Source organism: Tetrao urogallus (genome assembly GCF_951394365.1).
Source record: "Tetrao urogallus genome assembly, chromosome: 2".
NCBI classification, from domain to species: Eukaryota; Metazoa; Chordata; class Aves; order Galliformes; family Phasianidae; genus Tetrao; species Tetrao urogallus.
Window position 1 is genome coordinate 77,693,974 of NC_136814.1, and position 27,310 is coordinate 77,721,283.

Consider the following 27,310-nt stretch of genomic DNA (forward strand, 5'->3'; position numbering starts at 1 on the left):
CATTATATGTACCTGACCACTAAAAATGAACAAACAAATAAATAAATAATTGCAAGATTTGTTGTTTTTGTGTCAAGTACTCCAAAGTTTTCTATGAATAGATATTAGCTCACCTGTGATTGTGAGTTACAGCAGAACTCTGTGCCTCCAAGTGCCTCAGCAGTCCTATTGTTAATCTCTTCTTTGGAAGAGTTTATAACAATTGTTTTTGACTGAAAGACAGAATGGTGTTGTGCCTAATAGCCTCCCTTTGGGTATCTTTTCTACTGCCTTGATCTTACAGTCTCTTTATCTCATCCACTGGCCTTTAAGTATTAGCAGAGGTGTTACTTCTCCCTGCCTCAGTGATGGAGGAGGGAATCACACACTGCGATCACTGACAGCTGCTCCTTGGGCCAGGACATACACACTTCATGGCCCCACACTCCACCAGATGGAGGGTTTTAACCTCTCCATCCTCTTAACATGCATTCTGTGGAAGAAAAACAGAGCCAGAAGCCAGCAGGGTGAACCAAAGACATGGGAGAAAAGAGTGAAAAGACTTTCAATTAAATATTTTCAGTATTTTCTTCAAGACCAAAAACTTTTCTTGAAAAAAGTATCCAGATATGTCAAAATCCAATTTCAATTTATTTATTTTATGGATATACTAACTATACATTTTCAAAAAGCTGGAGCTGAAAATGATCTCAGCAGGTTCAGCAGCAAGCACTGAAATGTACTCATATGCCATTACAGTACGAGCTGCAGTTTAAGTTCCCACATGCTAACAGGCTGTCTTCTTCCTTCTGCCTCTCCATTTGCAGTGGCTTTGTAGTAGTCTCCACATTTCTGAACCTCTTCCATCCTCGTGTTTTTGTACTCAGAAACACCTGTCACCGAGTTTTTCACCTGCTCTGTTAGCTTCCTGCTGACTGAGCAAAAGTTAGCAGATAGAAGTAAGGTTGTGGACTGTTCTACCCCGTGTCCCATGGTGAAATAATAATACAGTAAGAAAAATAGATTGCATCATGTTTTCAATTTCAATTTCTCTAAAGCTGTGCAGAATCTTCATGCCTTTTCAAAACCCAGGGAGAACCAACACAGCATTCTTTGCTGGCCGCATTTTTCACAACCTAGCAGCCCAAAACCACCTAGTTATCAGATCAAAAGAAACATTTCAAGTATAAATGCTCCTGCTTCTTCACCCTCTTTTTTTTATGTGTTGTGCATAAGCAGTACAAGTTCCATAAAAGATTGGGTTTCCTTTACAAGTGTGTAAAGAACTTTACTGAATGCTGTCATAATTCATAAGCAGGTCAGAATCTAACAAAATTGAAACAGGAAGGATAAAGTTGCCTGTAGGCTGTTCTGGTAGTCTGTCGGAGCCATAAATATATTTAATGTGGAAGAGAAGAAATTTAAGCCTTTTCCATGACTGAGATCACAGCACAACTATGTTATAAATAGTAATGAAGTAAAATATGTGGAAAAGTACATGCTCACAGTTTTGTTTAGGCAGACACAAAAATGGCAAGACAATTTAAAGTTCAGGCGCAAGGACCTGTTAATGGCAATTAGAAAGACATATCTAGAAGCAAATGCTGGAGTTCTTAAAATATGATTACAATAACAGCTCAGATGGACCCTTCAGTCCTTTCTAAACCCATATTATGATCACCTGAGATGAAAACAACAGCCTTGGCCAGGCAGATCTGCTAACTCCAAGATGAGCAAACAGCCTGATGTACTAGCCAATAACTTCTGCAGTAAGACAGAGGCTGAACAGGAAAAACTGGTATTGATTTCATATTTGAGATGCCTGCTTGCCTACAGACTGCAATTTCAGACCCATATGGTTGAAAACAAAGAGAAACTACTCAGCAGATTTATCCAAATAACATTCTGTGTGCTCAAGATTTACACAGCTTGGATGATTCAGTAGCTGTTTATTGCAGACTGTGCTTTTTTTCCTCTGCCTCATACATTTCTAATTCTAATCATGCTATGTTCTTACACAAGAACCACAATATGTTTTTTGCCCTACAACTGGTGTCTTTATTTATTCCAAGTGTGTTCTCACCCATGTTCCCTCTGTTTGTTTCTGATAGTTCCATATGTCTGTGGGCTGCCATCTCTCTTGACTTACATTATTTTCACAGTTAGTTTTCCTTGAGGTAATGGAAAATATGCGTGCACATAAGCCCTTTCAGTAATAGTTGTAAATCATGACTCAAGCTCTCCACAACACCTGTCTGTACATCTGTGGCTAATCTGTCTCTGATTTTAGATGTTGCTCCATAAACTGAAATGTTATATAGAGCCAGTAGAACTTACCTACATCCAGAGCTGTACAGAAAGGATACACAGTTAGGATGACCTGCAAACAGGTGCACCTGTTATTCTTTGTAGTGCTACTTCATTAGCTCATTTCAAGTAACAGCTTGGATCGTTGCCTCTGATTTATGGTCTTCATTTGTGATATTAGTAGTCTTCACAAGAGAAGAGAAATTAGGAAACAAGAATTACGGTCTTCTTCTGTCTTCAGCAAATAAAATTACTTTTTTCTGATTGTGCCTTAAAAATTCCCACAATCTGGTATTCTACTGAGATGCAAATGATGAATTTGTGTAAATGGCAGTATTCAATGCACAGAACACTTCTGTAAACTATATACTTGTTTACAGTAAGATAAAATGACAACAATATTATTGATTTTATTTCAACTGTACCAGGTTGATGCCAACACAATTAGCTTTCTCTGGCATCTCTCTCCTGCTAGCATGAGCTTTGCATGTATGTCAGGAGAGCTGATCTTCATTGGTACCTTTAATCCTGTCTGCCTTTTTGTCCATGTGTCCAGTTCTTTGGGTAAATATTATGTATGCTCATTTCTTACCTTAACAAAGAGAAAAAATGTGACTGAAACATGAAAATAGAATCTGAGAGCAATCCTTTGTCCCACAGAATAGATGTTGAGTAGTGACGAGAGACTCCAGTACATAAAGAATCTTTTTACAAACCTCCTTTGGGGCCGGGGGGGGGGAATAAAATAAAAATAAAAATAAGAATAAAAATAAGAATAAAAATAAAAATAAAAATAAAAATAAAAATAAAAATAAAAATAAAAATAAAAATAAAGATCCATTGGTAAGCCTTTGCAATTTTCTCTTTTCAGAAGTCCAGAATATCATTTACTGCATCTTTCATTAATTATACCATGGACAGCAAAGTTATCTGAAACTCAATGCAGTAAGCATTTACTTTGACCCTCTCTTTTTGCTTCACCGTATTCCTTTTGAATTACTTTTACTCCTTCTTTCTTTTCTGTATTTCTCCTTCTATTTTCAGGTTCTTTCCAAACGTCCTTATATGTGAATAATAGTTCTCATTTTATAAAAATCTCCTCTAACATTAATCAATTTAATTAAAAGCAATTTTTTATGAGATAGCTGTAATTTTTTCTGTTAATACTGTTCCTGACATTATCATTACTTAGATCAATATATTCACAGCCGAAGAGCACAGAAATAAAATGTTTTTTAACTTTACTCATATGGGGAAAAATTAAGGTACATACAAACGTGAGGCTTTGCTGCATGAAGTGATGTGCATTGTCTTTTTGGGATAGGAAAGAGGTGATCCTTCTGATTTTTCTGGAACTGGAACAAACCATCAGCTCTAACAGCTACATTGCAGTATTGTCTAAACTGAAGGCTCAAACTTCCAGAGTAAGACCAGAGAAGAATTTAACCTTTCTCTTGCAACACAATTATGCCTGCCCTCTTATCAGTTTGAAGACCATGGAGCACATTGCTAATCATGGCTGGACTATCCTATCACATCCATTGAAAAGTTCAGATTTGTCCCCTCCTGATTTCCACATGCTCAAGCAACAACACCATTGTAGCATGCTGTTGTAAAAATGCTGGGTCACATCTGTTGGTGCAGATTTTTATGATTGTAGCATGCAGGCAAAAATCATCACTGGCAAAGATGCAGAGCTGATGGTGGTGACTATGCTGAAAAATAGTGTTTTATAGCTGAGAATTTGCTATATCAAACAGTGTTGTTGTGTTCTTTGTGTCTGTATTTCCATGAAAATAAATAGGAGGCATTACTTTCAAAGTGACCTATGTATATCTCAAAAGTGGATGGAAAATCTAACTCTGATGGTCTCCTGGTAGGTCCAGTTGCAGAAGTTCAGCCACAGGAGGGAATTCTTCTGGTTTCTCATTGAGAATATTTCCAGGCAAGTACAATTCTACTTAAAAATTATTTCAGTGAATACATAAGCACAATCCATTGCAACATAAGCATTTTCTCAGTGTGAGTATCTCAACTGACGTGGAGAAGGGGAAGGAAAGAAAAATGAGACATCAGTCTGCAGGTATAGCATATAAATTGTTTACCATACTCTATTAAAATGTCTACTTCAACTGTTGTCTGCTAATCCTCCAGGGCTCAGCAACTAGACACTGCAAAAGAATCATTCTGTTAATGCACTGAATGTTGTCATAAAAATAATAATGAATTTATCCCTGACTTGGATTGTTAAATATGAGACGAATGACCCTTGACCACAATCTTTCTTGAAGCAACTTAGTTTTAACTTATCTTGATGGAAACAAGAAAGTTCAGATCCACTTTTAGTCTGACTAAACTTAATGCTTTGTCATCTGAAGTCGGTAGATAAACATGAAAATTTGGAAGCACATTTTATCTTCACATTTCTTTATTATACACAGGCATCTGATCTCTACTAAAGCTGTCTATGCTGCACTGCTTTCTTTCATTTCTGCCCTGTGGATTTTCCCTTCAGAATGATTTAGGTGATGTCTCACTCCAATTTACAGGAGGGAGAGGAGGTTCTTTTATTATCTATATACCCGGCGTGAGATTAAGAAGCAACGGTTCAAATGTTGGTCCAACCAGTTTATTATAAATCTTAATCAGGGGAAATGGGGAAGGGGAGAACGGACACTATTATGAATTAGGGTAATGGGGGAAGGGAAGGAGGGCGATAGAAAAGATAGAAAAGGAGAAGCAAGGGGTCTTTATAGGCAGCAAGAGGGAGATAGTCACCACCATGGATCCAGCGAGGTTCGTAGTTCAGTCTTTGATCTTCAGTAGCGGTGGGTCGTCAGGCAGAGTTGTCCTGTTGCCAATGACGACCACAACGACCATAGTGATGATGGCCCTTTTTCAATGCTTCAAGGTGGTTGAGTCAGCTGTTTTTGGAGTGACAGCTCAAATCCAAAGTGGTCGAATCAGCTCTCCTTTGAGTGACAGCTCAAACCCAAGGTGGTTGAGTCAGTTCTCCTTGCGGTGGCAGCTTCTGGCTCTGGGATCTCAGCAGGAACCTCCTTTGTTCTTATCTTTCTGGCCTTGCCAGCAGATAAGAGGAAGCAGGGAGGCACCAACTTGCATCTTGCCTTCGCAAGATACAATGGTATCATCCCCCAGCCTTCCATACTTAGCTGGAGCGGTTTGGCCACAGGCCAGATCTTCCGCCAGTGAAAACTCCTGAGCACTCTCTTCCGCTCTTCTACAGAGCAAGCAGCTCTGGGGGAAGGGGCTTGCAAATGTTCCCAAAGCGATATCGATTGTCACACAGTTAGCACCCATCAGTTGCCTCCTTGACAAGTCACTCAGAGTCTCATCACAAGAAAAACCTCAGGAAGCAAGCTTTGAGCCAAAAAAAACTAAGAAGGATTCTCACAGGTGATTCCTGCACTGTTGGCCTACCACTGAAGTGCTCTTCTCTCTAGTGAAGAAATGAACATTTGACTCAGGGTTAAAAAGACTAACAGGCATCAGGCCATAGAGAATTAAGTGTTGCGACATGGGATATCATCTCAGACTTCCAAGGCTCTGGGACTAAATAGCATTCAAACTATCACTGATGGAAATAACAGGGAATATTGAAACAAAAAAATCTTGAGTTAGTTAAGTTCAAATAGCATCAAGTTGTCACTTGGTTAATAGCCAGAACAAGAAATTTCTTTATTCTCTCATTCATTTGCTGATTTCTGAATTGAATCTGAAAGATTCTGGTGTAGGATCTCCTTTCGCACAAGTTAATATGATGAAAACAAACATCAGTTGCACTAATTTTTAAGAGAAATTGAAAGAACACTGATATGAGGGATGGAATTAAGTAGGACTTAGAAAAAGGTTCTGAGATTACATCTTACGTGTTTTCATAAAAAAAAAAAACACCTGTGTTTTGTACATTTCATTTGATTTTATTGTTTACAAGAACTGTAATGAACATCATCAAGAGTAAGATTATGCCTTGAATAAATTAAAAAGAATGTGGTCAGTGATAGAAAACATTATTTTAAACATATTATCTCCCTCCCACTAAAATATGTTTTTTCTTAGAACTAAAAATAATCACAAAATCATGAGAACTGAACTGTTAAAACTGGTCAGAAAATGAAAAGTGGTAATGCAAGAACTGATATCTCAGAATTAGATTTAATTTAACGTTGTTCTTAGTTTTCATATGTTATGTTAAATTTGTTCTTCAGTGTTATCATTAATTTATTTTAAAAAGCAAGAAATAAGATAATTTAATACTTTGCTCTTCACGGAGAAAAGTAAGTTGTGAAGAAGAAAAAAGGCAACAATATCATCTTCCTCCTTTCCCCCTCTCACATTTTGATATATTTCTCTGTCTCATATCTGTTGATTATGCAAAACTTCACTGGTTTGCATAACAGTCTGAGCAATAGTTTGCCATCTGTACTGATTTCCTGTATCTTGGAAATCCGATTTCTTTCATTGCTTCTTTGCCAGCATCAGTTCTGAGAAAGCACTATGGGCAACATAAATGTTAGCTTTCTTTTATCTTCAAACAAAACAGTCAAACCTGAGTCAAACATTTGGCAGTATTGTAATGTCAGGAGGATTAAAAACTACATATCAAGCATAGTTTTAGTCTGACAATTATCAGGAATTTTCTCGAGTTCCTCAGTGAATTCTTTCTATTCATCTCTTCAAGAAGTTATCCTCGCTAACACTGGACATTTCCTTTTCTTCTCTGAGCAACAGAGAAGATGCTAGGTGCAAGGTTCTAGAAGTATGTAGGAGGGGTCTCAAGCATGAAGCAGGCTCATTCCGTATTACTAAAACTGTGTGAACACCAAGGAGCTCACAATTGCAAATTGAAAGAGTCAGGAGAGATCGGCCCCTTGCTGTGGGCAGATAGCTCCAGCAATGAAAGGTGAAGTCCCTAGTGAGTAAGGTAGTATGCAGGACATTAGAGAGAGAAAAGGTTATGTTTTTAATATTAATTCTCAGTAACAAATCTAGCTGATACTTTCCAAAACTAAGTTGGAAAGGATATGTTTTTTCTTTATAGATTCCAGTCAGGAGCCAAAACATGCATTTGAAATTATTTTACAATAAAAACTGTGGTAACACCTTATTTAGACACTGTCAGAGATGCCAAAGTGGCCAGCCTGCTCTCTTAGAAAAATTGTATCTGCTGTTTTTCCTGCTGCTTTACAAATCAGTTCAGATCACCTTTTTATGAGTACTATGAGCAAACCTCTGAAGCATCCTCAGAGGTTATATTTCCTCAGCAGTGTAGATAGTACCAGCAAAACACTGCTCAAAGAGTCAGTCAGCACTGAGAAAACAATGTCTGTGAATGTCACAGGAGATCTTTTCATTTTTCAAGAGCTCGCAAAAAAAAAAAACATCACCATGTAGTATATTAGAATCATATGTAAACGGAAGAAAAATATCAGTGCTAGTCTTTAGAAAACGCATTACGCCATGATAAATGTAAAACAATTCTACTTCAAATCTGTGTTGATTATGAAAGAAGACAAAGACAACGTGGTAGTAATAATTAAAGAACAAACCTTCAGTCAGAAAAAAGCAGTGTGCCTCTCAGAGACTGCCCATTATCCCATCCTGGAACTGGCAGGTTTAGGGCACCTGAAACTGTAGATAGCCACGCATTTATTCCCTGCTGTTGATGGCTTTTTCTATATTTACTTTGTTTCCCATTTAAAACAAAAACTTTGACTTCTGTAGTGAAGAAACATCTACCAAGGATTTACATATAAGTTTAGGCTTTATTTTGTCTCAGTCTAAAATATCTGTTTGCTCTTTGGAGCAGGCATTGGGCCAGCGTTAGAAGCCCAAAAGAAGTAATGTCTGAGAATAGCCTGATAGTGTTTACAAGGCAAAAATTCTTTCATTCAAGGCAGTCACACTTGGACGAATTTCTCCGAGAATAAATGCTGCTATTCCTGTCAAAAATTAACAGAACTCTGTTATTAATGCGTATATTTTCTCATGGTTATGGAGGTCAGTCTAGGAAAATTGAGGAGATTTATTTCCTTGAGCCTGCTAATATATTCTTGACATAAACTATAAGTAGAAATGGAGTTTATTAATGTTGAAAATATTACTCTTCAGAGTTCAGCACCTGCTTCATAAATGCTTTAGGAAAGTGGGCATTTAACTTGCTTAGGAATATACCTGTAGTGTTTGCTCCTTTCTCTAACCATAATTTTGTTTTATTTTGTATTTTCTACTTGTCTTGCTCTGATCTCAAAGCGTAACTTGCCTTCAACTATAACCAACAGTGCAAGTCAGGTCTAGGTTCCAACTTGTGAAATTCAGTATCTTCGCCTGTGTTCCCACACATTAATAACCCTTCTGGAAATGAATAAATATATGTTGATATATCTGGTTATTAATTTTTTATTTTCCCCGAGCCAAACTTTTATATGTTGAAACAACAGAACTGTTTCATTCTGCAAGAGCCTTTTAAAATTCTTATTTTCATAAAACAGCCTGCCTTCAGCAAGAGCACAATGATCTTTTCCTTATTTTCAACACTGTTAGCAGCAAGCTCCTTTTAAGTAGTTTAGCATCCATGTACCGCAGTGCTTCATTTCAATTTAAGCACATGCTTAACTATGTTACAGTACTGAGATTCAAATTACGAGTTATTTTAGCACAGCTCTTCCTGAGGCCAAGTTATTTTTAAGTCAATAATATCCATAGAGTAATGCTAGTTCCAGAACAAAGTCCATGTAATGAAGAGTTTATAAAGTAGAAACAAAAAGTGAAGGAAATGAAAATTATTAAAGCAATATTTTTTAAAAATGAATGTTTTCACGTGAAATCCTAGAGGGATTAACATAGATATCTAAATCTCTTTATGAAAATTGCAAATTTTCCTCACCCTAAAAATAAGCTCTGTGGTGATATCCACAGTAACACAGCACACCCTTTTTGGTATCTTTTTGAAAACAAGATGTGTTCTGAGATGTTTTATCTCTATCTGAAGTATTTATTTATTCTTCACATTTTTTCATTCTTTAATCTTTTCTTCCTTCTAACTGCATTATGGCCTGGAAGCGATAGTGCAGAAGATGAAGATGGCTGATATCCTTGCATTCAGTTGTTGTTCTACAGGTTGCATCTGAGCTTCAGACAGAGGAAAGCATGACAGCATGATCTGGGATTCACAAACAGCCACAAGCTGAAGCCATGAACAACTAATTTCAATAACAGGAGATCAGTGAGTGCTATTTAACATGTTCCATTTCATTTCCCTGTCACCTAAAATAAAGGTAACCCCTGTCTCCATGCTAGTTAGTGAGGAATTATGAAAGTACAAATACAGAAAATTTTGGGGACAATTTATAGCATGTGAACAAGGGTACTGCTAGCTCACTTCTGGACAGAAGCTTAGATATGTCTGCACTACCCTCCTAAACACATACCTATTATTCCCTTAAGGAATAATTGCTTCCAGGAAGTATTCACTCCTTTGTCTTCTGTAAGTAACAAAAACTCCTAAGAATGGGAACTGGGGACATGTAGTCAGATATATTCTCCAGTTTCTCATTCTCTCCCAGGTGGCCAAATCCATTTCAGACTTCTCAAAACAGGTTTCTTATTTGCAAATATAGCACAGCATCTAACTGTTTAAATAAAGCACTTACCAGTATCAGCCAGGTGCTTTCTCCTCCAGGTACCCAAAAAAACCCCACAGCTTTACCACAGATGAAACACAGCACCTAACTATACAATCAAATGGAGGCTGGGTTGCTATGTTACAGGAAAAGAGATTTGATGCCACCCAAATGAAAAGGTTGATTTCAACACATTAAAGAAATGCTTGGCTACTGCTGTAAAAGACAACAGCTTGAATTCTGCAGTACTTTGGTCAAATTACTTGTGAGAACAAACACAGAATTCTGCACATTGCAGCCTGCCTGAAAGCTTCTCTCTCCTCCAGGGATAAAATCACTGACAGATTAAAAATCTGTAATTTTTCCAGGCAAATACGTAAGTGAGGAAGTGAAAATTGCAAGAAGCCTAAGGGAAGATTCACAAAAGTGTGTTGTGCAGCAGATCTGAGGAAGACCAAATGGTAGGCAGCAGGAAATTCAAGGTTAGGGTTACTCTTTCTACCTCCCCCAGGCTTCTGCAAGTATGAAAAAGCAGAGATAAGGCAGCTTAAGCAGTTCTAACTGTCTTAGTTATGAAGCCTAAAGCAAACAATCCACATGATGTGGATACAGCATTATGAATGTTGTAACTAATTTGTAAGCTTTCCAAACTCTTAACAACATTTTGTTAAAAATATTCATACACATGCATCAGATATCCCACTATAACGTGAATGAAGACTCTTTAAATCAGTGATATCATTTTGGCTTCAAACTGCTGAAACAGGCTCTATGCACTCACTGTTGAGGATGAGATGCTCTGGGGCAAGCATATGGTCGCTGGAGCGTGGAATGAGACATGGTGCAATCATAAGTTTGCCTTCATAAAAACATAGAATCATTAGGAATGGAAAAGACCTCTAAGATCATCTAGTCCAACCCATCAATCAGCCAGTCCGTGGGCTGGTGTTGCCTACTGGATCTTCTGCTGCCTGGGAGTAAACACCAGTCCCAAAAATGAGGATGAGTGACTGGGACCTCACTCACCTTCTCAGTCTCGTACTGCATTTACGCAGCTGCCACCTCTCTGAAAATTTTACCAACAGTCCAAGGAAATGTGATTTTTTTAGAAAGTCTTCTCAGTAAGAATCGGAGTGAAAAGCCCACCTCTCATTTGAGATATGGTGTGTGAAAGTCACTTCAACCAACATGCAGGTGCTTGGCATAGCTGCTGAGGCATGCGCATTGGGTTAATTATCCACATAAGATGCATGGACATTGGGAAGACATGGGTGTTTCTGACAAATTTGTCATCCCATGTGGAAGTAAACATCTAAACTAGGTTCAGATGAGTTGCATTCTGGAGTGCCTGCATCCTCCCTGCTGAGCACAATGAGAGTCTTCTATGAATAACTGTCATTTGCAGTGCAATCATCTAGCCTTAGAAGAGCTGAAACTGGCTCATGTAATTATGAGTCTGCAAAGTGTCAGGGCAGGGTTTTCTGATCTGTGAAATGTTTCGTGAATCTCTTTTGATCCAAAACACAATTCATTTCCTTAATTTGCTGGTTATTTCTCTGAACTTTAGAAAAACAGAGGTTCTTTCTAGTATAATATTGAGCATGATACAAAAATCAGGTAATCTTCACCTTGAGGAATTTCTACCTAAGTTAAATGGAAGATCAACAGCCAAATAAATAAAACATTTTGAAAATTAATCTGTTTTAATTATTATTGATTATTTGGACCAATGAAATCGTTAAGTACTTTGTTTATTTAGGAGGTGCTTGAACATCAAATAAATACTTCCTAATCTGAAAACCGCATAAGAAAATTTACAGTAAGGGAGGTAGGGGAATTAAACTGAAGGAACCCACAGAAATAATGTGATGAAACACTGTGATAGGCAGGGAGTTCAGAATGCAATCTGCAAGGAAGTTTTCTTTCAAAGTAGAATTTCTGCACATTAAAATATGATTTGTGCACTGCTTTCGTGTTTCAGGGGACCACGCACCTGCATCCAGACACATTCATACATCTGCAGAATATCTCCAACTTCTGTGATTCTGGGGTATCAACTATGTCTTCCACAGTTATTGTTCAGCAAAACTTTCCATTTTACAAACTATTTTATATGTATTTGAAGATTCAATTGAGATATTTCATTTTATCATGCTAAATTACTAAAATAAGAAATAACGTCATGATAGACTGCAAGTACAGCCTATCTACTGGGTTCCATCTGGTTGGTTGCTGAGACAAAATAAGACTGAGCATTATCAGATACTTTACAGCATTCAAGCTGTAGAGGGATATTTGATTTTGAGAAATATCTCCTTTACATCAATAGCCAGCCTGAAACATTTTCAAAGAAACAAGGAAAAGTGAAAAACAAGCAAGAAGTCACAAAGTACTGGATTGAGATATGTTTGCTCAGATGCAGATGCTTTTCACAATCCTTGATATTTTCTGAGAATGATGTGAAAACAAAGAAAGATATAAAACCCAAAAATATTCTCTTCATATTTACATGTACTTTTTTTTTTCTTTGTATGGCTAAATTTTGATCTCTCACCTCAATCTTTATTTCAATGCCTTCTTACTTTTTAGTACACCAAAAAGATCTGTATTAATTCAGAGAATAATTTTATCTCTAATTTGTAGTTCATTGCATTGTCCTGTTTTGGGAGCATTCTCATCTGTTTGCTACATCCATTATGCTAACACTTTGAGTTTCTGCTACATACATCAGGTTTTTGTGAAAAACGAGAGTGGGTCTAGGTTATTCTAGTTAATCATTACTTCACGTTTTCTTTGTGAGAAATAACAATCTTAGAGAGAAAAAGAAATAGGACTCTCAGTAACAGTATCTTTTTATTCTTTGGCTTGTGTATAGGTAGCATAGAGTTTTGCCAGCTATAGAAAAATGCATATGGCTTTGTGAATTTTATACACTTAGAGAGAACAATGAACATCTGCTGGTACTTTAAAAAAAATAAATCTGTAAACTAATAAAGCCAAAGCTTGTATGAAATTGTGGAGGTTCCAAAGTTTAGCTTGTTGTAGAAACATACTTGTGACACGTTGATCTTATTAAGCTTCTATAATACTTAATTAGAAAGCTCTGATTCATGCTTTCCATAATAAATCTGAAGTTGCATCGCTTCATATGCAATGCAACAGGAATAAATAGGGTAAGAAAATCTATAAAAACCCTTAACTGTACTGCTATTTGTAATAATTTCTGGCCAGTATTGTCTTAGAAAAAAACTATAAACTGTAAAACAGCTCAGATGCACTTTTTCAGTCTTTGCTTTTGTAGTACCTGTACTGCTCTGAAAGGAATGCCTCCTATTTGTATCCATTGAAATTGCAACAGCTACAAACAGCTACAAAGAGCACAATAGCCCTATTTGATAGAGCAAATTGTCAGCTACAAAACATGATTTTTCAGCATAGTCACCACTATTACCTGTGTATTTTCACCAGCAGACAAGAGAAGCCTACATGCTGCACTCATAAAAATCTGCACCAGCAAAGGTGACCCACTGTTACTGTCATCACTGCTGAAACACACCAGTCACTGCCTCACTGTGCTCAAATCCACTATTTGGTCTCCATAACTGTTCAGCAAGCATCAATGGATGTCAGTGGGTGCCATTTTCTCCGAATACAGGAATCTAATGACACACCTTTGATTCATATGCACTTCCATGTCAGACTCCATGTTGTCAGACTGCCAATCTGCTGCCATCTATTTCACAACAAAATGTAACGGAAAATTCACCCTCTACTGCCATAGCACCAACATCTGCCTCTGAAGTTGTGGGCAAACATAATAAAATAGGAGGTATTACTTTCGGAGAACCTCTCATAGCTGTATGCAGAAGTCAATAATGTTACAGGAACAAACTCAGTAAAGGAACTATGTGCCTAACATAGCTTAATCCACTAGTGTCTTCCTTTGCAGGTGCCACTACAATGAATACACAGCCATGGCAAGTGGGTTAGATTTTCAGATTTCCTGAGCTTCCAAACCATTCAGAATCCTACTCTCCAAATTAGCATACTTATGCATACATATCAGAGATGAGAACAAAATTGACACCTGGTTTCCTACATTGGTTCACATAGGAAGTGGTCCTGGAAATAGGAATTAAAATCTTTTCCTTTCCTTCCAGGAATCTTCACTGTTAAGCAAAAAAAACACCACACATTCTCTCTCGTCTGTTAAATCTTAACTTTTGTTATTTACGTTGGTTGATTTCAATGACGCTAAGAGGAGATATGTTCATCCCATAGAGCAGGCTGGTGATTTCGATATACTCATAGAGACATGAGTTGCCAACTAAGTTTGACACTGCTTATTTTTGCAACCTATTATTCAAATAAAAGCTGGCTTCCATGTAGCAACCTGTACCCAAACTTCTGTGGATCAGTAATTTTAGGCAGGAAAACAGCTATGTCTCTAGAGCAGATAGAAAAGCCTGTGCATCAAATGCACTGTAACTAGGTTATAACAAGTGAATTATAGAAAATGACAAAGTGGGTAGAAGCTGCTCAGGTATCTTCGCTTTTTTATGAGTATATAAGTTTGACCATGAACTCCATGTCATGATCACATAAAGATTCTGGATTCTTCTGCAGGTACCCAGCTCGTAAAATACAGCTATTAGCAGGCTGCATTTTCTTCTTGGATTTGGTCTTCAGTGAATATATATACCTTCAATGAATGCGTATACAAACGTTAATCATATATGAGTAGAGACCAATAATTTACTTTTGCTGATCAGAAGTAAAAATTCTATTTACTTCAACAAATGAGGGTGGAGACTGAGGAACACTGCCTGTAATGAAAATAAATTCACCTCTTTAATTCACTATAATTTTGGGGGTGTATTATAAAACAGTGGATATAAAAACAGTAGTTTATTATAATTTGTTCAACAACTGGCTTGGGCATTTGTAAAAAGCTACCATGGAAATTAAGAAACAAACAAAAGGAAGTATTACTATTCTACAAAGATTGGAAAAATTATAATTTTAAGTATTAGTTTCTAATTTCTAGGTCTTGAAAGTTAATTCAAAACAGCACCATATCATTTCTGACAGTGTGTGAAGACTGAAAGCACTGGAGGAGGATGACAGGGCTAATTTCTAGTTATTGTAACTCCCCTTGAATTTTACACCTAATGCTTAAAGAACAGGGACTCTTAGACGTTGAATTCTTGAAGACAGGATTTCCAGATCTATATGTTCCTTTACTTTACCCTCTCTTTACTTGTTTGAAAACTAAGGCAGATAGAACAAAATTATAAATGTGATGAATGCAAAAGTTGAAGTTATGATAAAAATATTTTTATCAATTGTCTTTCCTTCTTTTACAAGTGAAGAAATAACCTGAGACATTTTCTTCTTAGTTTTTCAATAAAAAATTGATTTTAAATACGTTAAAAAAAAAAAAGATTCAACAGGAATATTTATTAGCTCTGAGTGCATGAAATTCCACATAGCCAGTAACATACACACCTTTGTAAATTCTAGATGCTGAGAAAAATGCTGAATTAACATTTCAAGGGATGTACATTTCTGGGGTGACAGGATACTCTGAGTCTTAAAAAGCTGTATTTCCATTAAAACATACAAACAAACACTCTATTTTTTATTTTTTCATTTGTTAAAGAAACTGTCACAGTAAGATAAAACACCAGCTCTTAAAATTCTTTAAAAGTCTCCAGAAGGAAAGATCTTCAGAATGATTTGGGTTGGAAGAAATTTTTAATATCATCTTTTTCTGATCCTTTGCCATGTGTAGAGCTGACAACCACCAGCTCAGGCTACCCAGGACCCCATCCAACTGTCCTTGAGCTCCTCAAGGGACAGGGCATCCACAGCTTCCCTGGGCCACTTGTGCCAGACCTTCACTGCCCTCTGAGTAATGAATTTCTTCCTGATGTCTAGCCTAAATTTTCCATATTTTAGTTCAAATCCATTCCCCCTTGTCTTTTCACTACCTATTCCTGTCTTCCTCCAGCTTATAAGGCTGAGACAAAGAACTCACTGAGTACCTCAGCCTTCCCCATGTCTGTTGTAGTCAGTTCTCCTTTCTTGTTTATCAGAGAAGGTACACTCTCCTTTGTTAGTCTCTTCTGGCCTGTGTACCTACATAATCCCTTGTTATTTTTCACTCTACTCACCAAGTTCAGCTCCATTTACCCTTTGATGTTCCTGATACCACCTCAGCAAATCTGGATGGCATTCCTGTATTCTTCCCAGGCAACATATTCCTACCAGTATATCCCTACCACCTGTACATTTCCTTCTTATCTTTTCTAAGTCAGCTTCCTGCACCCTCTGCATGGTTTCTTATGTTGGGGGATGGAGAGCTCTTGTGTTCCTGGAGGAATGTCCTTAAAGGTCTGCCATTTCTTCAACATCCTTTATTAGTCCCCACTCATGTCATTAAAGTTGCTGAATACACCTTGCAGTCTGCCGAAAGACGAGCATTTCAACCAACTGTATTAAAGGCCACCTAAAATCATATTTCTTTTATCAGTAAGTGTACAGGAGAACAAATTGACTACTGAAGTAGGAGATAATATGATGATGATTAATTTGTTGAAAAAAAAAAAAAGATTAAAGAAATACCTTTGCAATCACGTTTGCTTACATCATTGCTGAGACTAATTGACATATTAAAGATAGAAAATCTTGTTAGTATGAAATTACTTCCCCAATGAAAAGATGCCAGCGCTAACATTTTCCACAAAAGAAAAAGGTGAAAAAAGATAACTCTGTGGAACAACTTCAATACCTTTTATTTGGGGGCTGTAAAAATATGTATTTCCTGGAGAGGAAAAAATACCTCTATTGAGTGAAACTGACAACAGCCAAATTATTCAGAACACATCTGAAAAAATATTCGTATAGCCAAGGCAATTACATTGAAATTATTCAGGAAAACTAAAGAATTCTCTGTGTGATAGCTAAAAAAAACATTGGGATGTTTTCTTAAATTGCCAAAGCCAGTCACTTTTCTATATTAAATACAAGGCTTATGTGGTAAAACTGAACAAAATGCTGGGTAATCAAAGAGCTATAAAAGGATCTTCCACCCTTGTCTAGCTACCTATTATCAAGAAAGCTTAAGTAAAGTTTTAAGTGCATTTCTTTATCCTGAGATATTACAGAAAAATTACTACACTCTAAATTTGTCATTTGGTAGGCTAACTTCTCTTAAATATTTGAAAAATTCTAAACAAAATGATAGATTAAATTTAAAAAAGGAAGGAAAGAAGAGATTTTGGGCTTTCCATCTTCTCCAGACTACTAACATACAAATGCCGGGATCTGCTCATCTAAATTCAAGCAGTCACACAGAGCTGGAGGAAAGAAGGGTATTCCAAACAGGAGAAAACATAGGTTCACTTCCTGAGCTCATTTTCTGTCTCATTCTTACTGATGTTTTTATCCGAAGGGAATCTTCCATAACATTTTTTAGATCAGAGCATTTGAAAGTTATAGTCTAAATGTAGGTTATTACCTAAAATAAGAATACACAAGCTATTTTCAAAACAACCTGTATAACTGACATCCACTTAAAGTCAATAGAGTTTAGATAGATAAAGTCAATAGTCTGTGATTCCAGCGATTTTATGAGACACTGCAATCCATTAAAACAAAAGACATCAATTTTGCAGGCCCCCTAATCTTGAGGCCCCCTAAATTTGTGATAATATCATAAAATTCCCAATTTTCCATATAAACCATTCTTTAATTTGAACTGATTGTGTGTATGCAATCTACATGTTACAGGCACCATTACTTTTTTTTTTATGTGGCATAAAACGTAGCTTCTGATTAGAGCAGCAGTTTGAATGCCTGCTGTTCTAAAATCTGAAATATTTAGTTTCAAAGGGGAAATAATTCTCTGTTGCAAGCAATGAAGATTTAAGAAGGATAATACAGTGCCCTTTTGTGGAGCACTTCCTTGTGTACTGTGGGGGATGTGTTGAAAGTCCTTAAGCTCTGCTTAAGTAGATCCTTAGAATAATTGCCAGAAAAGCTCCAGGTTATGTATTTTAAAATCTTCTTTCCTCACAATAGTATAGCTCAGCTTATCTTCTTCACTTTTACTGCCAAAATTTTGACAGTTAAATTGTCCCCTGTGCTCAAGGGAAAAACACAGCCAGTTCCAGAGGATAAGCCACTATGCCATCTAAAACCTTGATATAAGGATTAGGTGAATCACAATCTGGAAGGGCCTGCTTCTCTCCATTAACTCAGTGGCTACACACATGACTTCCTCAGACTATGACATCTATACTCAGAGCCAGGGCATATAAACTTTGCCCTAAGCTTATGTGCCTCCCTCCATCTGTGCCACACACTTTTGTTATCACTCTTCATTTCATCAGATTGCTACACTTTCAAAAGCAATCTGGATATAATTTTGAAAACACTAACCCCTCACGTGTTCTTCTCTTTACTTGACTTCATATTTCATATTGTAATTAAGTTAAAAAAACATATTTTTGTATATTTTTTACTGAGATCGGTCTCCATACCAAACATTTCCCACCAACAGAAAACACCGAACTGTTGCCACCTCCCAAAATCCCAGAGGCAGAAGGCTGAGATAATGTTAGAGAAGTATAGCTCCTATATTATTGATGAATTTATGAACAGTATGAGTATAATTTTTCAGTTTTGACACATTGTCATGTTTCCCTGGAATCTTCCTGATCTAATGCAAAAATATTGTGATGCAAGTTTTTTTGTAAGATGCTGAAAGTGATTTTGTATTTCAAATGTCATATATTTTTAAGCACCTCTTACCTGGTTTTCAATTCTAGTCCTACTGAAGTTCTTATCTTTAGCATACACATTAGCTCATAGAACTCCTATTCACCTCAGTGGTAATCACAAAGAAAGAGTAGGGGAGGGAACAAATAACTAAATTGATACAATTTAATTTCTAATTAAAATGAAATAAAATCCAGTCACACAAAAGTCTGTATATAACAGAAATGGCATTTTCTTCTTCTAAACAACAACAACAATAATAATGGTACAGGCTACTTACACAGCAAGTGTCAGCAATGTTGTTACCTAGCCATGCCATGGGGAAGAGGACCTGGCTCAGTGTGTTTTCAATCTCTGGCCTCATGCAAACACTCCACTACAAAAGCTGTCAGGATGTTCCCACAGCCTTGAGATTCAATCAGTACCAGGAATGGATTGTGAAATCCTGAGGAAACCAATTGTGATATTTGTCAATGATGAAGTATTACAGGCATGTAATTTGAACAGCTGCAAGAACCTCAATTTCTGGAGTCATTTGTTTCTGGTCTACCTTGATACATACTCTGATTTGATATTTTTTTTTCTGGAAATGTATGTCTGCTTTCATAAAATCCTTAAAATATCTTAAAATTCTGGAGTGGAGATCTCTTTGTTCCTTTCCACTAATAGTAGTGATGCATAGTGTCCTGGTATGCAATTTCTTGAGCACTCAACTTGCCAATTCTTCAGTTCTCTATTATGTGATTCAGAGAATGTTTCATTGTTGCACACAAAATGAAATGATTTAAGTAAAGGCACAGGGACATTAAAAGATGTTTTAAGATCAATGACATTATTTTGAGGGGAAAAAAAGCACCTAGGATGACTGTTCTTTTCAGTAAACTTTCGTATCTCCAGGTTCTCCACTTGGAGCTGGTCCATTTGGTAATGGAGTAGTTAGTTGTCTGTAAGAGGATGTTGACAAGACTGGGACATTGCCAGGGAGGTGTGTGACCTGGCTTCAAATTTCTGGTCCAAAGAGCATTTCCTTATCTAAACAAAGTGAGGAGTGCAGGTATACACCTCCACTTGGCTGGATTCTGTGCCATTCTTGAATGAACCGGGAGTTCAGATCCATTCAGGCAAAAGAGATTAAGTTTATATCTGTATTGTTTTAGGCCACCACTGCAAAATCTAAATTGTAGAGTAAGGAACAATGCAGCTCTGTGAGTTTGGACTCCAATCCCTTTCAAAAGTTTTTTGGTAAATTCCTGCTTAAACCTGATAATAAGTTCAAAATTATATAACATGCATTTCTGAGGGAGAAAGTGAATAAACTCAACATACAGACCCCACAGACATATTCTACAGCAACAGTAGGATCATTATAAATATTTTTTTCTGTTTTTAAAAGAAAGCAAGTTTGTGAAATACAATCTTCCACCTTCAGAGGCATTTTCTTGATGACTATATTATTCATCTTTTCATGTTGGTATCATAGAGTCACAGAATTGCAGGGGTTGGAAGGGAGCTTTGGAGATCCTGTAGTCCAATCCCCTGCTGAAGAAGGTTCCCTACAGTAGGTCACATAGGAAGGCAGCCAGGTTGGTTTTGAATATCCTCAGAAAAGGGGTCTACTTCATATCTCTGGGCTGCCTGTCCCAGTGCTCCACCACTGTGACAGTGAAAAAGTTTTTCTTTGTATTAATATAGAAGTTCCTGCGTTCCCATTTCTGCCCATTACTCCTTTTTGCATTGTAGCTCACCACTGAAATTAATCTCCCCACATCAATTTGGCTCCCAACATTCAACTTGTTTCTTGTATCTTGGTTCTTGATACTCAGCTTGTAACTCTAGGCATCCCTAAGCACTTAAAGGGAAAACACTCAAAAGTAGACATACAAGAAGTTAGCCAAATATGAACAAAAAGGAGGGAAATTAGTAAGACCAGGAAAGTAGACAACAGAACACCATATAATGTGTAATTAGGAAGACCTCATTTAAGATTCTTTAGAAAATTACATTTTTCAAATCAACATTTGTTTTTCCCTTTTCTCACCCTATAGACAAACATGTGTATATATATAGTTTTCTGAAAAACAAACAAACAAACAAACAACAACAAATGAACTTAAAAAAGAACATTTATTGTGAAGAAAGTGCTTTCAGATAATAAGAACTGCCTTATAGTCAGTATATTGATTATAGCTGAAATCCAGTATTATATTTTAAAATGTTTATTTCAAAAACAGGAAAAGTACTTAAAAGTCACCTTATAGGAAAGTAGGACTGCAGCTATTACCAAATCCTCCTTTCTTTTTTCTTTTAAACTGTAAGGGCATTAGCAGAGGTATCCATTTTTAAAAGATTTGCCAATAAGTTATTTTCCTTTTAGGTCAGATGACAAAATTTGGTTTTAGATCAAAGCCATTTGGGTGAGCTCGCTTAGCTGTTGATAGAGATTTGTTTTAAAAGGCTTCTAGCTTTAACTGCTCATATTTAGTTTTAATTGCTTAATTTTGTACGTTTTGCTTTCTGTTTTATTTTGTTTTTAACTTTTTCTTTCCTGCAAAGCACTGGCATAAATGGCTGGTAGACTGAAGTTGGCTGGCAGGTGTTTTTCACATAACTCCACTGCCCAGCATAAGGAATATATTACTTTACTATGAGATCATGGGAGTTCTGTGTACCTTTCATAACTATTCAACTTAGTTAGGCAATGCCATAAAATATCTTTTTTTTTTTTTTTTCATTGCATTGGAAGGATCAGTGTATTCAGAGTTGAACTTGGCTAAAAGGATGTCTGGCATTTATCTGAGTGCAAGTCTGCATATAAAGAACTTTTCTTGTCAAAGGGTATCAGACCAGGTGCAGCATTTCAGGACTATCACTGGCCCTCTCAAAGGTCTGATATTTCTTTAATTCTCTTTATTTATTTTGTCATTTAAATATCATTTGTGGGAAACTCTTTCCTGGTTGAAATCAAGTTCCTTTGTGCCACCTGATAAGCGCATGTAAGTTCTTTGGTTTGCTGTTTCCATCCAAACCAGTATTTTTCCTCTCGGATACGCTTGAACTTATTACCAATGTCAAAAAAGGGTGCAGACGAACAGGCTGCTGGGGCTTCTCAGAGCTTCAGGCTGTTCTTTAAATCTTTGTTAAATTCCCTTCAGAAATTTAACTCTTCACAGAATCATAGAATAATTCTGGAGGACCTCTCACCCAGCACACATCTTTAAGTAGTTAAAGTAGTTAAGCTTTACTTTCCCCAGAACTCTCAGAGGACTTAGTTTCCTTGTCTCCCTCCCTCATTTCCTTTTAGTTTTTCTATTCCATTTTAAATCTATCATGGATGTTCTCTTGGTGTTTATCTACACCTGCCACGTCTACTTCAAGAAGTTGATCTTATGGTATAATTAACTCATTTTAATACTAAAGCATTGTTACCTCCACATTTTCCACTTTTACCTTAATTTTGCTCTTTGGAATGTCTCATTAGGGATATGCTTCTAAGAAGTTTTCACCAAACAAAAGAGCACATTGATTAGAAAATTACTTCAAAGAAGCTTGCCAAGTTATCATGATGATGCACTTTCTGTGCTAGCTGTACTGTGAGTTGTACTGCTAGCCATACGCAACCAAATTGTAACAGTTATTTTGGTAATTTTCTGCATTTGGTTAAAATCTTTTGACTCAGCACAAACTCCTTGGTAGAGGACATGATGTCATATGGGCCATTAAATCTATAACTGGCTATAAACAGTAAGTACCTATTGGAACTCCAGGTGCCCTATTTCGAGCAATAAGAGTATGAGGTAAAGACAGAAACACAAGCATATCAGCTCCCCAGTGATCAAACTCAGAATTGTTACACATGAGTAAATGCTTACAAGTCTCTCATGTATGCAACATAAATCAGAATTTATGTTCAAAGTCAGCTAGAACTTGCTGAGTTGCAAAAATGACACAGATCAGTAGAGCAGTTCAAAGTTGCATACTAGTAGCACCTTCCATGTCTGGTATAAATCAGTTTGCACTTTGCTTTTATTTTCGTTAATCTGAGCAGCATATGCTTTGGGAATCAGTACATTCAGAGGTGTGGTTTAAGACATCACCATAATCACAGCTGCACAGTATTACTACGATTGTGGAAAAGAATTGTCTGTGTTCCCATTGAAATTATTAATATGGAACTGCTCTGTATTGTCATCCAGGAGAAATTCAGCACAAGCCTATCTGGGAATGAGCTGAACTTTTCCCTAGACTGCTGATTGCATGATCAGATCTATATAGCAGAACTTAGACACCTGGCACATAAACATTTGAGTATAGACATCTTAATCTGCACTTGAATTCCACACCAAATTGAATAATCAGTAACACCAAGAATGACAGGAAATATAAGTTGTGTGCCTTTTTTTTAACCATCTTGCCTGGCCTAGGACTCAACATGAGGAAAAAAATATTTGCAGTCTCTGTGGATACATATATGATACTGATCCCCACGCAATGGTAACCAGGTAACAAATTCTGAGGAAGACTGAAATTTACTTTTCACATGTTGTAGTTTAATTTTGTTCAAAGAAATTGTATGATGAAATAAATGTCTTTGCCTTATATTTCTGTAGAGGATACCTCACATGCGTATCAGTTCTCAACCCATTCAACTCTACAAGCATTCAAGAAAAAGTAAAATCCTCTTCAATAATATGATACACCCTTTTGGAAATTTTCTTGATTGCTTCCTTTAACACAACACAGCCCTACAGATATGCTGAGGAACTCCCCATGTAGCAGTTTATATTGTGGGAAGTGTTCCAAGTCAGTAGTGCCAAGCACTGTCTGTGAATAATTGGTCTAATAAGAGCTTAGCAGTGTTTAAAGAATACAGGTCAGCTAAGTAAAAATCATTGTCTGTTCCATTCAGACAGCCACAGTTTTTGTTGCATAAGCTTTATATGATATCAGAATTTGTAAATCATATATTTGAAAGGAATGCAAAGGAGCAATTTGTGACTTAAAAAAAAAAAGCTAAAAAGTGAAATGGAATGTGGTCAGTCAGGTCTTAGATAGGAGGCTAAAAAAGCATCTGTAAATTGCTGGATAGCAGCTCAAATCTCCACTGCAATTTTCTATTCCACCTCTAACACAAAATGCATTCAGAGTTGCATAAGATTGGTATTACATGAGAGCAGACAATGCCTATCATTTTCTCTCCATTTTAAGGGATGAGAAAAATCAGTTTTCTCAAATTGAATCTTCAAAATGCACCTTGTTGAGAGAAATGGAAAAAAAGTAGCTTCATAAAATGCTGTTGTCTTAGTAAATGTCTCTCATTTAACACTGAATGAGAACTGGGCAGAGATTGCACTGTGAAACTCCAGATCAGATGAAACATCTGTTTTTTAATTTTACTAAAATTCAAAACTCAGCCTGGGTTCTTTGAAAGCTTTGTTGAACTTCACAGGCGTTTTTGTATTACAAAACATAGCTTCATTGAAAGCTGTCCTAGTTTGTGGTTTCAAATGGACACCGCAGAAAAATTTTGGATTTTCACGAGATTTGGTGAAACTTGGTGATTGTGAGAGCTTTCTTTATTTTTTTTTTTAATGTGAGCAAATAGAAAATGAATAATTTTATGGCCTATGTGGATTGCAATCTAAAACCAGGGTGAGTAGAAAGAGGAAAATCGTTTGACCCCAGTAAATGAACACCAGCAAATTATTTGTTGTCCACAAATTTTATAAGACAATAACAAATTATATTAACTGTGAACAGCTTTGTATTTGGGGTTATTTCAGGGTGCATTTTCTAAGAAATAAAGAAGTATTTCATAAATTTCTGAAGTGACAATCCCAAATGAATGGCTGTGAATACAAATATTGATTAACTCTGCCTGAGTGATAAGAATTCAAGTTTTCTGATTTGCCTTTTTCCACAGTCAGTCCTGGGAAAACCCCAGTGGTGGAAAAGATAAAATGCAGCAGTAAGTAAAGCATATCTAGCCGTAAAAATATCTAAAATCTAAATATTTAATATTTTTAAATATCTATCTGGAAAATGATTTGTCCAGCTCTTATTTTCAGCAAAAGCATTTAGAAAACTGTATAGTAAAAATTACCTGCATATTGGTAACTGCTGGACTTTAAAAATTCTAAAATAGCTCTCCGACATTATTCCAGCCAAATAGATTGAACATTTGCATTAATATTGCAGTTCGGTCTTTCACTATTTCTGCTTGGCTAAATGTGCCAAGAGTTACCCTGAGAAGTGACAGTTGTTTGCTCAATTCCTGTCCTATACACCCTTTAACAACAGCTAAACACTTATGGGAGCTTTTTGACAAAAGTTTTGAGCTTTTTTCCTACATTTCTATCAGGGTTTCATGAGCCAGTGAAGAGAGAAAAAAAGAAACTCGCAATAATGTGCCAGGTTTAGAGGATGGTCTTCAAGTGGAAAGATATGTTTTATACATAATCTTTTGCAATGAACTGTACAAGAGCTTTGAGAAACAAGCTTAGGGCTTAGGCATTTTATTCTCTGTGGATCTTGGATGTTCAAGTCTTCCAATTTAGTGCCAATGGCAATTGCAGAACTACAGCATAATCACTAAACTCTTTAGATATCTAAATTCCCATAGATAAATACATGCAAGTTGTATAGCCATTGGGAACAGAAAAAAAACGCTGAACTGATGGGAAACCATGTTTCATCCATGTTCCAAGCATAATTATCAGTCTCAGAAAATACTGATGTTCACAAGCAGGACCCAAAACTCAAAGTATTTTCCATATTGATTTGAGGAACGTAGATTCAAACACTTCCTCAAGCAAGAAATTAGACCTCAGTCCTCATGCCATAGTCCTATCTACCATTCAGTATAATCATCTTTTTTCTTTTATTTCCAAAGGTATTTTCAGAGCTGAGAGTTCAAACAGAATGATGTCAGGAATCTGTCCAGCTTTTCTTTGTCACTCCACATTAGGTTTTTACTCTGCATTCACCCCTTTACTCTGCATTTCATCCTACAGCTTTCTGGCAAGGAGGTATCTGAGCATCCTTTTCCAGGAAATAATGTAAGGGAAGCTTAAGACCCAGGTACGGTTTTATATTGTTTGACTGGACAATAAAAGTAGGTGTTTTTGATGAACTAATTTCTTTTCTCATCTGTTCTTCTTTTCATCTATTTCCTAATGCCAAGTAGTTTCCTAACAAATTATTCTTAAACAACAGAGAGAATAATATAATAACCATAAGGACGTAATGCTTCACTATGTTTTGAAGTAACATTATTTCTCAATCTCATATTGTTGCAGATAATTCTTTTCCCACAGTACAATTGAATGAATCATTCTGGATGAAATAAGAAAATGTGAAACCTAAATGTTTGGTTTATTAGAAAAGTTGCCAACAGTTAAGCAAATTGCGTCTGTAAAATTCATTTGAACTTATGTTCATTTATCCTCAACTCAATGATTTAACCCTTGCTTATGTTGTTTTCCTTTGTTTTTCAAAAGGTTCAAGGTTCAAGGGTAAAACCAGCTGATTTAAGAAAAGATTGAAGATCTTCCAGTGTATATGTATAGAAATATTGTATCAGTTAACTAGCTGTAGTGAAACTAGTGTATACTTTCCCACTATTTTCAGAAAAAGTGAGATTTTGGACAGATGGGTAAGTAAATATTTTGTCATTCATTTATAGATTTCAGAAGAGAAAGTACAAACCACAGACTGCAGATCTTCCATGCTCTGGAATCAATAAATTTTCTAACAAGTCTTAAACTTCCAATACTTGAAATACTTACAAGCAGGAGGGGGAGTGACATTTTATGTGGGTAGGAGAGGCAAGGGCAAAGGAATTTAAACTGAAAGAGAAGAGATTTAGATTAGAGATTATGAAAATTTCTTCACTCAAAAGGTAGTGAGGCACTGGCACAGCTGCCTAGAGAGGCTGTTGATGCCCCATCCCTGAGGGCATTCAAGACCTGCGCAAGGTATGTGCAGTGTGGTCTAGTGGCTGGCAACCTTGCCCATGCAGAGGGGTTGGAACTAGGTGGAACTAAGCCATTCTTTGATATGATGTTAGGAAAGTTACAATGAATTAGATTCAGATAAAGATTCTTTTTTTTTTTTTCTTTTTTTTTTCTTTTTTTTTTTTTTTTGCATATTTTTCAGATGAGTTTCACCAACTGAATTCTGTTTTTTTTTCTCATAAAGTTTATCATAAGAGCCTTTTATGATTTGTTTTCTATAGAACATCGAAGTGCTATTGTTTTCAGTGATGTAATATTTCTGTGATTTCAAACTCTGGTTTAAGCAAAAAATTTTAGTAAGGTGCCTTAAGAACAGAAGGGCAAAACAACTGATTTCTTCAACTGTTGAACTTATAAATAACACGCCTATAACTTAACCTTTTCAGAGCATTACTAAAACAATGTCACTATCTCTTTAATCGCAGTACCTGAAATTCCAGTTAACCTTTTGCATATTATCTACTGTTGTTTATTCTTAAGGTCAGGTTAGTTTGTTCTATTTTCTTTGTTGCCAGTTGTCTTTGGCCTTCATTGCATATTCTTCTAAACACAAATCTGTCATTTTGATACTCTGTGCTTTTATAA